We start from the raw sequence: 14742 nt of genomic DNA, 5'->3' as shown, positions 1-14742 counted from the left end.
GAATTACATGCAAAATATTACGTAAGCTAGTTTGCTAGAAATTTAATTTGCTCTAATTCGCTTGACTTGACATAAATAACGAGGCGTAATTATTGCTAAATATTTATTTACTAATTGATTACATGTTTGTGTTTCAGCGAGTTTTCTTGGTGATTATCATACCTCGCATTATTGCTACTGTTGTATGCAATCTACGATTGGCGTTGCATGATTTATGAGAAAAAGTCGGTTTTGAATTGTAAGCAAGATCATAAGTTTGGTGATGATGTGTTGTGGATCGACGCATGGCTTTCCCTATCAATCGTATCATCGCTAATACTTATCATAGTATTTATATGCGACAATGATTTGAACTTCAAAAAAGAACAGTGGAAAAGTATTTATAGAAAAGGCTCTTTTTTTTCTTTGTTGTTCCTAATGGTAGTGACATTAGGGTTTTACATATGGCGCATAGCTTCTGGGACAGAAGTTTTTGCGGCTTTACTTTTTCTTCTTTGGGTTCCAATTACTACAGCACTTGTCAGTGTTATAAATTTTGTACCTCAGACAGATGAAACAAATAGAACAAATAAAACAAATGGGACAAAATGGAACAAATGCATCAATTGGAACAAATGGAACAAATGGACGTCTGTACAGACTCATAAGCTTTTAAGTTGGGAATGGAAGTTCGAGGATTTGGTTCTACTGGCTTGCAGTACTAATATATTTTGTCGAAATATTGGTTAGGATTTTCGTCTGTATTTCGGGATACTGTGGAAGAACTGGCACCAATCCTGGAAGATTCTTTTCATCATGAATTAAAGGACTTAAACGGACTTAAAGTCATTCTTATGGGTTTTAGATTGGCATTTCACGCTCGTATATTGGGATTTTTTTACGAAAAAATTTTTCACGGTGACAAAGATCTGTTGTCTGAACCATCAAAAACTTTAGATGATTGGAAACAAAACAAATAAAACAAGTGAAGTATGGTAGAACATGTGGAAAAGCAATCAAATATCACAATGAGCAAAAAGCATTTCATGTAGCAACTGCACAAGAAAAATAAGCACTTACCTTGAGTATGGGAGCTTCTATATCACAAAAATATACTATTGCAAAGACTTTTAATTAATAATAATGTAATTTACCTTCTATATGCCAATTGGCAAGTCTACTGTTAATTATAAGCACTTAATTTTAACATTGATATATACCATATGAACTTTAATGAACTTTAATGACTAACAATAGGTACTCCTATAGGGCTTTTCAGTAGCTATTTCATTAGATAAACAATACCATATTCATTAGATAAACAATACTCAGTAAAAAAAATTGAAGATGTAATAACATGTACTAAGATTTGTATCAATAAACTAATCTTTTTCCTATTTCACTCATCGAAAACGTCTTTTTGCAATGTTCTCTCGTGCTCGGTCTACTTATGGCATCAAAACGTAGTAATGCGAGAACTTTATGTGTAAGACAGTAGTTTTTTATATTAGTGGCTTTCTTGCAAATTAAAATTTCCTCAAAAGCTTACCTAAAGGAGTTAATCTTCTCCAAACACTTTTTAATAACTTGTATAGCTTGTGTTTTAAAATTTTGATTTATATGTAATGCATAACTTCTGAATTATTAGATTGTTTAGGTATATTACCATATTTATTGACTTGGACACAGATTAGAGGACAAACAATATTCACACTCTATTGAAAATTTTTGATAACATGATCCCGGTTAACCGAGATTCAGTGATGCGTAAAATAATTACGAGGGATTGATAGGAGGCAAAACTTCAAGCGTAAAAATTACAACTGTTTGTTCGACAGCATCAGTAATTCTTGTTGTAATTTTAAAAATAGGCCAAACTGGTTGTTTTAATTTCAAATGTTTTGCGTAGTTATTATCACATCAAAATATTGAGAAATTGCTCGTGTTGAATCGTTTTCATTCGCCAAAATCATTTAACGCTTGGCTGAGTCCCGGCTACCATGTTTCATGTAATCAGCCACAGGTTTTCACTGGCGACATTAGAATAAGGATAAACAAAGACTAAAAATAGAAAATTCAATAGAAGGCAATAAAGCAAATGACGCAAGCATCAGCATAAGCATAAGCACAGCAACTTGACATAAGAATAAGTTAGAACAAAAACAAATTGAAAAGAAAATCCTTTTTTTTACTTCCTCCAATCGCTGGAGAATATGCCTGGCTTTGCTTTATCGCTTTTGCTTATGTTGCAAAGAACTGGACTTTCATGCGAATCTTAATACGCACATGATTAGCGTAATGGCGCCAATCAAATGTATTTTCTGACCAATAGAAACACTAAGTTGGCTAACCAAATCAAATATACATTGAAGTGAACCTATTGTTTATTCCTTAAACTGTGGAATTGAGAATCAGTTTGTTTGTTTTCTATTTTATAACTTCTTTTTTCCAAAATTCCAAGATTTTTTATTTTGTTTCTCAGTCAAATCTCACACTATACAGGGTGCAAAGTTTAGAAACTTATTAATGAAAGTATTTGATCGTGGTGTAATGTTTACCAACAACATGGCATCTAAAGACCAATCCCGAATAACAGTGTACTCACATGTAAATATATATGTCAAGCAATCTGCAGAAAGCTGACAAATAACAAAAAAATTTAATGTTCATTTGATCTCAACTTTTCTAAACGTCAAAAAACTCCAACACTTACAGTCCCTCTCAGACGATCTATACATTTTCAAACAAATAACGACACTTCCATAACACTTTTTGTATTATATATTATGACTTTTTTAGTTTTTTTTATGAAAATTTTTTCAGCGCAATTTCAAAAATAGGTGGTAGAATTAAGCCTAGTTTGGAAAACTCAATTTCAATGCATAGTTTCTTTGTAAATTTTAGATGTGTATTGATAGATATTGATGAAGGTCAATTAGCTTATGCACGTAACTGTATTCTGCTCATATTTCAATATTTCGTACTGATCTTCTGAAAACACCTAAAAATGAAAGGCAAAATATTGATAATGGAACTGTCGACATTTAGAATAGAAGACATAAACTTTAATAGATTAACCCGGCAAAAAAGTTTGGTCACGCTAGATCATGCTAATCAAAATAAAACAAGCAAAGAACAAGTTATTGACCACATCTCCTGCATCTAAATGAAGAATAAGGAGCAAGTCAAAGCGTGGATAGAGACAATATTATGTACTTAAACCTATCTTGATTTGATAGTGTTCTTCATCTTCGTCCTTCGACTTTGAAACTAAAAGCAAACACTAAAAAGTTGATGACGCAAGGAAAACACAGCACGTACATCTGCTCTGTTTTTATTATGTTTTTCCTCTCTTGTCTTGTGCATCTGAAAAAATACTAAAAATACAAAGAAAAGTTAACGACTGATAAAAACAAGTTTCTATACCTTTGCCTTCTTTATAATTCTCTTCTTGTATGAAAGAAGGCTAAAAAGGCTTATGGTATGAAAAAGCAAAACAAACACATATTGCAGTCCTTGTATTCTTCTCATTAGTTGCCATCGGTAATTGTAACAATAATTACTAATTTCAAGTCATGAGAAGCTATTAGAATCAAGACCACTTTTCATGAGAAACAAGTGCTTGCAAAGATCTGTGAATTTTGTCAAAATTGTACAGGTATTTACCAAATTATATTTTTAATTAAGTTTCAAGTTTTGCAAAGATTTTCCTCACAATTCATAGTTTTATCATGATATAAAACATGGCTATTCATCGTAAATTCGTAATGCGTTATCTGAGCTACTGAAATTTAAAGAATTTACTGAAACATTTAATTTTCAAGAATTCTTACGTCACTGTTATAACATTGAGGGATGTTAAAGTATTTTCCATTACAATGAAAGAGAAATTAATATTTACAGTTGATTATATCATGAAAGCTAAAATACAACACTGCCATTTTTTGATAACTGCATGTTATTTGACTATTCAATGCTATAAACATAAAGCTAAAAAATTGCAATGCTCTGACTGAGTGGTGCAATTTTTTGTAATCCTGAAATAAATATCATATTCTATATCAATCCTTGCTTCACTTCAATAATAAATGAATGATCCAAAGGGCTTCTTTAGAATGCTAACTGCATTTGTATTAACTACGATATAACATCGTCTGATGCAAAGGCAGTTTTTGTCAGTTAATATTGAAGTAAATAACCACATTGTACCGCTTATAGTCACTGAGTAGAAGATGTTTGTTCTTATTTCAAACATAGGCTACCTGTTAGAAATACACAATAAGCCATAAATATTGTGCTTGGCAACATGTACAACAATAATGAAAAAGTAAATTTACAAACGATATTTGGGTTTGTAATTTTTTGTTTGTTTTTGTATGTCAGTCCCACAGTTTATGTTGAGGATGGAGAAGGCATTTAGGGAGCTTTAAGTGGGATGGTGATCTCTATGGCTTCAATTTATAGTACCTTGATGACGACTTTCTTTTTAGAGATATATAGAAGTAACGTGAAACAAATGAAATTGATTTTAAGATATGTTGTTCGCTAATTGAAATTTGCACAATTAAGGATCTTGATGAGATTCTTAGTTCATGATGTTAATATGTTCATATGGCCATTATTAAAGGCCAAATTTTGTTTATTTTGTACCAATTTTCATATTTAGTTTGTCATTTCCAAATATATCATATCGATAAAACATTTGAATGTGTCGTTTCATATTCTCCTATTCTGAAAAGCTCACGTTTTGGCTTAAACTTAATTCCTTAACTACATTTTACAGGATGTCTTTGCTCAATAGAGCAGCTTTAACAAACAAAATGTCCTAACAAATACGCTTGTTGAAGCTAAATATAGTAGTTTTTAATTGAAAAGTTTATTTTATCTTGTAATTTAGTTTTCAAAGGAACAATAAGATCAATTGTCTTCTTAATTTTGCCTCGGTTTTGTCATTATGTCCTAACTATCAACAAGATCAACAAGAGGGCTTTCATACATTTGATATCATAAAATTATGCAGATTAAGAAGTGTGGAAGAAAAAGAAATTAGGAATTAAATATAAGCAATATTAAATCACAGGTTGACAAAGGCCATATGTTTTGATGTTAAATTCACTGCATTATAATTTTCATGTCTTTAAAAATTAATTGTTAGAAAATAATTTATGCAAGATCTAATGCACAAAATTTGAATATCACTATGATCAAAGCTTCTTATCGGCTATAAAGTCGCTGTATAAGTAGTTAAGGCAGTGACCAAGCAGATTTTCTCATTTTGTAACACATGCACAAAAAAGCGTGTGCTAACTATATTGTCACCAACTTCATTTAACCATGTTTGTAAATATAGATCGTCCAGGTTGGTACATTTATCGGTACATTTACAAACATGCACGATACTCTCGGGTTCAAACAAACCATTTACTTCAAACAGCCATTTACTCAAAACGAGCGAAAGTTCAGCGTATGAATTTTAATCAGCATTTTGTCTCTATGCTTTGTGCTGATGATAATTTCATAATGTGACTAGGATTCATCTCCTTGCTCACGCTGGAGATTTCAGGTATCTAAGACTATTATAATATGAAGTGTAGTCTACCATGTAATATTTTTCCGAGACAGGTCAAATGAAAGCTGTAGCCACGGCGTGATGTGGTATTTTACTTTTCCCATGTCTGGCTAAATACGGTTTATTTTTGTTCTTGAAAAGTTTCTGGTGTAATGAAAGCAAATGTATATCAAAAGATATAGCTAAGAACTTAAATTTTGCAATTAACACATGAAACTTCATGAAGCATACTAGAACTTCACGAAACGTTTGAAACGTTTTTTTTTTCTCAATGCAGTACTTCTATATTAATATGTTTTAATTGTATACCCAATACAATATACACTGTATTGCTGGATACTGTGGAGTAAGCTGCTCCTATCCTCAAATTTGCCTATCCTGAAGAATTAAAATAATTTGTAACAAAGGTTGCAAGACCTTCAATCAGAAGTCAATGATCTTACTTCTGAGCAAGACAGCGTACAACAAGCTGAAGAAGAGAAAAACAATGTAGGAAAAACTCTTCAAGCATTAGAGCAAACTTATCAAGAAAAACTAAATGAATTGACTCTAGCATTACAAAGATCAGAAACCAAAGAATTGGAAATTTAAGCTGTACCCGCTACAAGATATATTCATGTTCAAACTGACGAGGAACCCCTTCCCGCACAACTCACGCATTTTCAAAATAATTTCAGAGCTTGGGAATTGCAGTTGAAAAAGATTCAACAAGAGAAAGCTGAGGCTGCACTGACATCGGGTGAATTGCTTGCGGAAAGTGAAGCCAAGATCAAAGATCTTACTTTAAAGTTGAACGAAACTCAACTGAAATTGGGAAATGCTGGCAATAGTTAAAATGTCGACAGTTATACGAATCGCATCATAAAATCGAAGTATTGTCGGAAGAAGAACGTGAAAAATAGTAGGTTTATCTCAGCAACTTGCGATACAAGAATTTGGGAAAAAAGATGCCGAAAGTCGACTTGCATTGCTGACAACCGATGAAGATAACATTAAAAGTGATTCAATCACAACACAAACTGCTCTGTATTTGGAGAAATCTGCACGTCGAAATACCCAATTCGAATTAGATCGTGTAAAAGAAGACCAAGATCGAGCGGTTTTGAGGGAAAGCAAAGTAAAAACAAAGTTGACGAACTTCAAATAGCTTAGCAATATTCGAAATTAAGGGAATCCCAGTTGAAATAAGAAATTAAATTATCTGACGGTAATGAACTTTTAGCTTTAAAAAATGATCTTGAAGCTGAAAAAGATAAGAGCAATGCAATCGATAAAAAGTTATCGAAAGCATTGGCGACCATTGAGTATTCTGAACGACAAATTCGTGAATATGACTCGAAAATATCCGGTTTGAAGAGCACATTGAAATATTTGCATGACAAGACATTGTTTTGGAAAACAAAGCGAATCTTTGCTGGAATCCAAAGAAAACTGTCAGTCTACTTTTAACGTCAAAAGACAAGCTGGTTTACAATACTACAGATCTAAAAATGAAAAACGAAATGTACAATCAATCGTTGGAACAAACAGCTCAAATTATCGGAGACAAAGATCCTAATCTAGAGGTAAAAGATAGAGTTATTGCGAAATCAAACGAGGAGAAAGCTAGATTGGAAGAACAAATGAAATTCAATCACACACAACTCGGCTTGCAAGCTAATTTGAGAGAGACTAATAATAAAATTATGACAATGAATCGTGAAAAGGATAAAGTCATCCGCGAATACGATATTAGACTGCAAAGGCTAGCGAAGAACGCGCCAGGGAAAAACAGGATTTGCTAAATGCTCAGAGGAATATTGAGAGAAATTTAACCACGCAAATTCAATCTTTACAACAAGCATGAGCGTTGGCAACAAAGATAATGAAGAGGCTTCATCCATTCTTCAATCGAAATTAGCTACGGAACAAAAACTCTATCAACTTCAAAATACCTACGAACAATTACAAGCAGACATGCATGAAGTTTAAAACAATCAATCTACCAAAGTGTTGCATTTGATAGATCAGATTAAATTCAGTGAAAATGAGGAAAATGATCTCGAAAAACAAATGATCGTTTTGCAAAGCGAATTTGCCCATGTTCAAGAACGTCATGATCAATTCGTTAAACAAATGGAACAAAACATTCAATTGACTTCAAACGAGAAAAAACATTTTGTGAAACGTTTGAACATTTCGCAAAAGGAGGAAAATAAACTTACTGTTGAACGATTAGCAGAGTTGAAGTCGAAGTATGACCAATTGGTAGTTTACCAAGAAGATATTGATCATACTAATGCAGAATTGGAGTTTGCTCTCAACGGAAAGAAAATCGAATTAGAAGCTAAAGAAGCTCAATTGCAAATTGAAATTCTTTTTCGAGAACAATTGTCTTATAACATGAAAGATGTTGAAGCAAAGAGAGATTTAATGCAAGAAAACAGCCGAGCTGGAGCATATTTGAGAAAAGTATGACATGATCAAACATTACCTCGATTCGATAAAGAACGATAAAGAAAGATTACAAACAGAAAAGGAAAATATACAAGAAAATGAAAATATACGGAAAGAATATAAAGAAGACATTCACAATCTAAAGAGGGTAGATCGTCGACGAGATGCCGCAATAAACGAAATTAGGAAGAAACTAATGAAGTTGACGAGAAGTATAAAATAATAGAGATGCAAGCGTGCATGAAAGGCGTACGCGAAAAAGCTCTTCAACGAGCTGGACGAATTCGAAAAGATGTCGATACGATCGACACATGGGATACGATTTCACCTATTCCTAGATCTGATGATGCTCTTTCTCAAGTATCCAGTTGACCTTTGGGGCTACTGCCGCAAGCTATGGTCTATCGAAACCTACACAAGGACAATCAACCATCGATAAACTTGCCGATCTTTATTTTACACAAGCTGAAAAAGACATTGCTATCAATAGCAGTGCTTTACTCCAAGCAAGTGACGAACTTTCACAAGTAAGTGATAGCGATGGTGGTTTGTATTCAGTTGGTGGAAAAAGACCACGCAATGAAGCTTCCGAACTCCAAGATGAATATTTCAAAATGCTCAAAACGATTTTGCGCTTACGACTATCGAGAAGTTTAACGATGATTTGCTTGATCATCATGCTCTGAAAGGGTGCAGGATCCTCAAGAGTTTTTCAACCCTGAAAAGATTTCAAGTGCACTTGACTGTGTGTATGAACATGTGAAGCTTGCAGAAACCAACGAGCAAAGAGTGATTTTCCAAGAATTACATAACTAAATCCTAAGTTACAACGCGCATTGAATTGAATTCATGATGTTAAAGTGAACACCAATGTTGAGCAAATAGGGATTTGGGTATAGATACGAAAACGGTCCGGTCGACCTTGTACATTTAGACCCGACAACACAAACCAACGATGACGGAGCGAGTTTATACTCATCAACAATAGCAGCATCGAGCACTGGACAACCCTTAGGGCCAGGACCAAAACCTAATGTTTTAAACGCTTATAAAGATCTTGCTAGGCGTCAACGTCAACGAGCTGATGCCATCATTCATAAGCACATACAAATAGGTATCGATATGAATTCCGAACAGTACAAAAAATTCACACACGAGCAACGCTTGGAAATGTCTAAATTACGATTTGGAGAGTTGATGCAGCATGAAAGACCCTTTTAAAATCCTTTAAATTTACTGACGCATGTAAACTAACGTTTAAATACTCGGGCATTTTCATATATACTTCATAAGATGTTGCTCAATTACATAGGCGAGAACTTCCACGGCTACATCGGCGTGGATGGGGTTGTAACAAAATGTTCAATGATTTAGATGGAGATTAAATATAATATTTATGATAAAACTACGATGTCGCCAACGATATTACGATTTTTACCCGTTTGCCCGAAAATCCAGTGCTATTCGGTTAGCACGAGCTCGGTTTAGCGTAGGTAATTTTATCTCAAAATCATCAACTCTGGTATGGATTACAACGATATAGCAGGACTCACGACTCAAGCCACCTTCGACAATTTGATCATCAAAAATTTCGACAGTTAAATTTTCCATGTATGTGACCAAAGATTTGGAGCTTTTCTTAAAGAACGAAGAATACAATTATGATAAGATATCAATGATATTGTTCGCAGGAAAAATCGGTATCGATGAAATAATTGAAAAACAACGCTTAAACATCGAATGCAAGCGAAGCAATAAACTATCGTGATGAACTCAAACGCAAGAAAAAAAGCGAAACAAAACCTACAAGGCAAAATGTAAATCATTTTATATGAAATAAAATTAAATTGAACAATTTTCAATTTTAATTGTACAATTAATATGACAATTTTATAGCACAATCTCCATTTTCACTGCCTCAGAGACAGCACAAGCTTCTTTACAGTCAACCACTGATCTTCATGCAGTTGGTGTACAGGATACATCAGGTTAGTTGCATTAAACATTATAATGCCACTATGCTTTATCTTATTGATGAATCATGACAACTTTTTACAGCACAATCTCCATTTTCATTGCCTCCAGAGACAGCACAAGCTTCTTTAAAATCAACCACTGATCTTCATGCAGTTTGTGTACAGGACACATCAGGTTAGTTACATGAAACATTATGCTGCTATTATTTTTATTAATGAATCACTACAATTTTTTTTAATGGACAAAAAGTGCTTGCCATAAAAAATACATATTAACTTAAGGACACGTGTACATGATCTGTTTGAAAACTGATTTATTTTAGTCTGTGCTTAACTGTTAGATTTAGAAGCAATTTATTCTGTGTGGTAATAAAGACTAGTTTTCACTTGAGATATTTCATCAGAATTCAGCCACTGCAGTGAATTACTGTACATCGAATTACGTCATATAAAAACAAGCCTCTAGAGGTCTTTTTAAGATCAGATGAATAACAAAGCTTCTATGAAATTTAAGGCCATTAAAGGACTGGAAAAAATTTTCATAAGCTGTATTTTGACAGGGAGTAAAAGAATGTATGAATGAAAGTGATTTTTTGCCATAGAACACGAATAGCATCACCTTAACAATACGCATATGTCTAGTATTTTCTTTTTTATTTTTATGTTTATTGTATGATTAAAGCTATTGTTGGCTATTCTAAGCATTCTTTTTTTTCTTGGATTCTGCAACAGTAATAATTTCTATAACATTTCTCAAAGAATAATGAGCTAAAAACTTATAACGATGATTTTGTTTGGGGGACTACTTTTTTCTTCATCCCCTGAAGATTATCAGTTTACGAGACATACTTCAATCTTAAACATGAAAATATTAATTGGCAACTGAAATTACAGTTTGTGCACAACAAAATCTAACCCCTGAGTATAACATTACATATATAATTCACCTGACTTTTGAGAGACCTACAACTATTAAAAATACTGAATTGTTTATGTGTTTAGCAACAAATGTATGATAGGATTTTTTCTATTTTGTCTCTTCCTTCAATATTTATGTTTCTAACTAAACATGTAAGTTTTATAAAGGGCCTACTTTTTGTCCACCTTCTTTACTTATATTCAGGGTTTTTACACAACATAAATATAATTTACGTTGACGTAACACGTTGAATATATCTTCGTTTGATATCGGTTTGTACGGCATCACGGATTTTACTGAACTACGTTTTCTTATAAATCTTCTTCTTCCTTTTTCTTTTCAATCGAGATCGTTTTATAGGCTGCGATTTCATTTTATTCATTTGTTTTATCATTTCCTGTAGCTCTTTTTTCTAAATTTTCATTTTACGTGTTCTTGCATCATATTATGTTGATGCACTTCATATCCACAGAAAGTAAGTGTATAAGGATCTAAATCCCTAAGAGTGTTTGGCATGCGATCTTTCAATTTTAATGCATAATTTTTAGGAATCGCGTGTGTTGAACAACATAACGGGCATAAGCAGCGGCTGATGTTCCAACGCATGATAAATTCCCAATTGACTATGAAGAAGGTTAGTCCGTGAAAAATCTTCTTTTGTAGGAGCGTTATAATACTTTTTTTCGGCCATTGCAATGGTCTCGGAATACTGATTGTTTTGAGCGAACCGCTTCGCTTTTTAAAGGATCACTTCCTTCAAAATACCGACAATGAGTACCATATCCGTTTTTGTCGTTGTGATCAGTTTCGCATCACTATTGATAAACTTGAAGTGAGTTCCTAGGGAAATAGCCGACGTGGTCGGACTTAAACGGACATCGAACGTTTCGGGTTCGTTTAATCCCGTGACGAAATAACTATGACCTAAATCTTGAAATCGCAAGAATTGTCGTTCGTTAACATCTCCTCCGACGTTTTCAATTTGTAGTGGGGAATAATATACTGTTTTTTTTGTAAAAGTTAATTTGTCCGTTTTTCACTTCATATGTGGTGTAATTATTGTCTGATCTTGATTCGAGCGTATACGTGTCACTCCTGCTTTATTTGTTTTCAAATCAAACATGATGATTCCAATGATGAAATGATTCATTGTTGGTAAAATCGAGAAGGTTATCACGACAGACACCGTCGAGGTCCGTACAACTTGTGTATTTTCGAATAAATATAATTTCAATAAATACGGTTTGAATTCTTTTGAAAAATCATATCCATCGAAGATAATTGGAACGACGTTACTATTATATTATCTAAATAGCCGATACTACAATCGATTAAATTGCTATTGATGGATATGGTATAGCGATGATGATTGAATAATTCGAAATCGTAATCGTTTTCTAAAACCAAACCAGGTGTGTTACCCGCAAAGTACCCCGAAAACTAAAACACATTTTGACTACTTCAATTTTAATAACGATTTGAAATCATCTGCTTTTATAAAGGTCGTGATATGCACCATTTGTGGTGATGGTATATTTGAGTTATTTGCAATCAATTTTCCTTGTCTCTTAATGAATTCCTGTACGGAGACGAGTTCAGAGTTTTTAACAAATGTTTGACCCAGTGACAGCGATCTAAAATTCCTTCCTTGGAATACAGATAAATCGAAGGCGTGTGTGTTGTTCGTCATATTCAATGCGCATGGCCAATCGAAGCCAGATGCATGATTTCCAATCCATAGGGTGTCTTGAATTGATCAGGAATGCGTGATAAATCCAGTACCTGATTTCTGTTCATTGTTGGAGCATTCGTGGTCGTATCGTGTGTAATAGGGATTAATTCTTGAAACACCATTAATGTAGATAATGAACGGACGAGACGTTATGTTCAACTTTAAGTTTACTTTAGGAAAGACGTTTGTTCGTCACGTGCGGAAACAAATAGAAGTTGTTGTATTTGCGTTTAATTTGTCCGTGTGTGTAATTATATACCATAAATCTTGTTTGAGCATTTGAATCATCGGGTACGTCACTCTTATCTGTATAACTATGTGAGGTTTTTCTTTTCTTTTTCGCAGATTATATAGGATGGGTGGAATCTGTAAGATCCGACACGTGATAAATTTTTTTTAATTTGTAAATGTTGAAGGTCACATTGGCATTGCTAGGATTAGTACTTCGTCCAGCCAATCCTTTGAGTTAAATGAAGCAGTTTGTTTTACTCGTAAACACACCAAACTTGCTTTGTTCAGCATACACGGCACATTGTTTTCCATCATGAATAAGAATAACAACGCGCATGTTATAATCATTCGACATGAACTGTACCATGACAGTTTCTCCTACGGTGACGTGGGTGTATAGATGGGTGACATCCCGTTCTACATTGTGTCCCAAGAGTAATTTGAAGCGTTGACTAAACAGGTTCCTGTATTGATGAGCATCATTGTAATCAAAACCGGCAAAATCCGATCCACTTGTTCCAATATGAGTCGGTTGACCAACAATTTCGATATCCCGATAGACAGCAATAAAATCCCTCACCTTGTAAATGTTGAGCGAGACATTAGCTTCAGGTGTGTTTGTTCCAGCTAGATTTAAACCTTTGAATTTGATAGAACCCTTTGTTTCTCATCTAAATACACCGAATTGACTTTGTTCTGCATACACGGCACATTCTTTTCCATTATGAATAATGATAACAGTTCGCATATAATAATGATCACTCGTAAACAATAGCAACACTGTTTCTCCAACCAAAACATGTGAAAATAACGAAGTGATATCTATTTCTTTTCCTAAACTGAGATTTAGATCAAGACGTTGATTGAATGCATTTCCGAATTGATTTGTTCCATTATATTGTAAATTTTTATAATCAGCAACAGGTGATCCAAGATGAGACGGTTTATTTTTGATGACGATATTTGGTTTTTTAACGGTTGGGTCGAAATTCTCCGATTTGTAAATATTGAAGGTGACGCGTGCATGTGCGGGATTTGTCCCGCGTGGTGCTATACCTCGAAGTTTAATTGTTCCATTCGTTTCACGCGTGAATATGCCGAAGTTGTTCTCTTCTGCATACACCAAGTATTTTTTTGAATTATGCACAATCACAACACTACGCATGTCTGCGTCATTGATCGTAAATCGTAGTAGAACCGTTTCATTGACATTGACATTTGAAAAGCTCGACGTGACGTCCAATTCTGTGTCATGACCAAGCCGTTCCTCGTATCGTTGATTGAACGGATTTCCATATTTACTGTAAATGAAACTAAGAAATGGTTCTTTGACAGTATCATTTCCAATAAATGTGGGTTTACCAAGAATGTCAATATCCGAGTAAACATCATGAAGGTATCTTAATTTGTACATATTAAAGGTGATTTGTGCAGCCCTAGGATTCATACCACGTAATGCTATTCATTTAAATTTGATCAATGTCTTTGTTTTACGATGGAAAATACCGAATTTGCTTTGCTCGGCATACGCAGCGCATATTGCCCCATCATGAATAACTTCAACAACACGCATGTACGGATCATCGGATTTAAACTGCAACAGAACCTTTTCTCCAACCTCGACATCGGCAAATCTTTCCGTGACCTCTGCTTCATAATCATGACCAAGTTTCAATTTAATTCATTGATTGAATGGGTTACCAAGTTCTTGGTTGTTGCTATATTTGAAGTTAAAAAAATCATGTCCTTCACCAATATGCGATGGGTTGTTTCTTATTTTAATAAGCGCTTTTTCACGTGGCACCTCAAATTCGTCCAATTTATAAATATTGAAAGTAACTCGCGCATTTTCGGGATTCGTGCCACCTAATGCAACCCCTTGTAAGCGGATCGAATCATT

This window comes from Xenia sp. Carnegie-2017, unplaced genomic scaffold (genome assembly GCF_021976095.1).
Source record: "Xenia sp. Carnegie-2017 unplaced genomic scaffold, XeniaSp_v1 HiC_scaffold_20, whole genome shotgun sequence".
NCBI classification, from domain to species: domain Eukaryota; kingdom Metazoa; phylum Cnidaria; class Anthozoa; order Malacalcyonacea; family Xeniidae; genus Xenia; species Xenia sp. Carnegie-2017.
Note: the sequence above shows the minus strand (reverse complement) of the source record.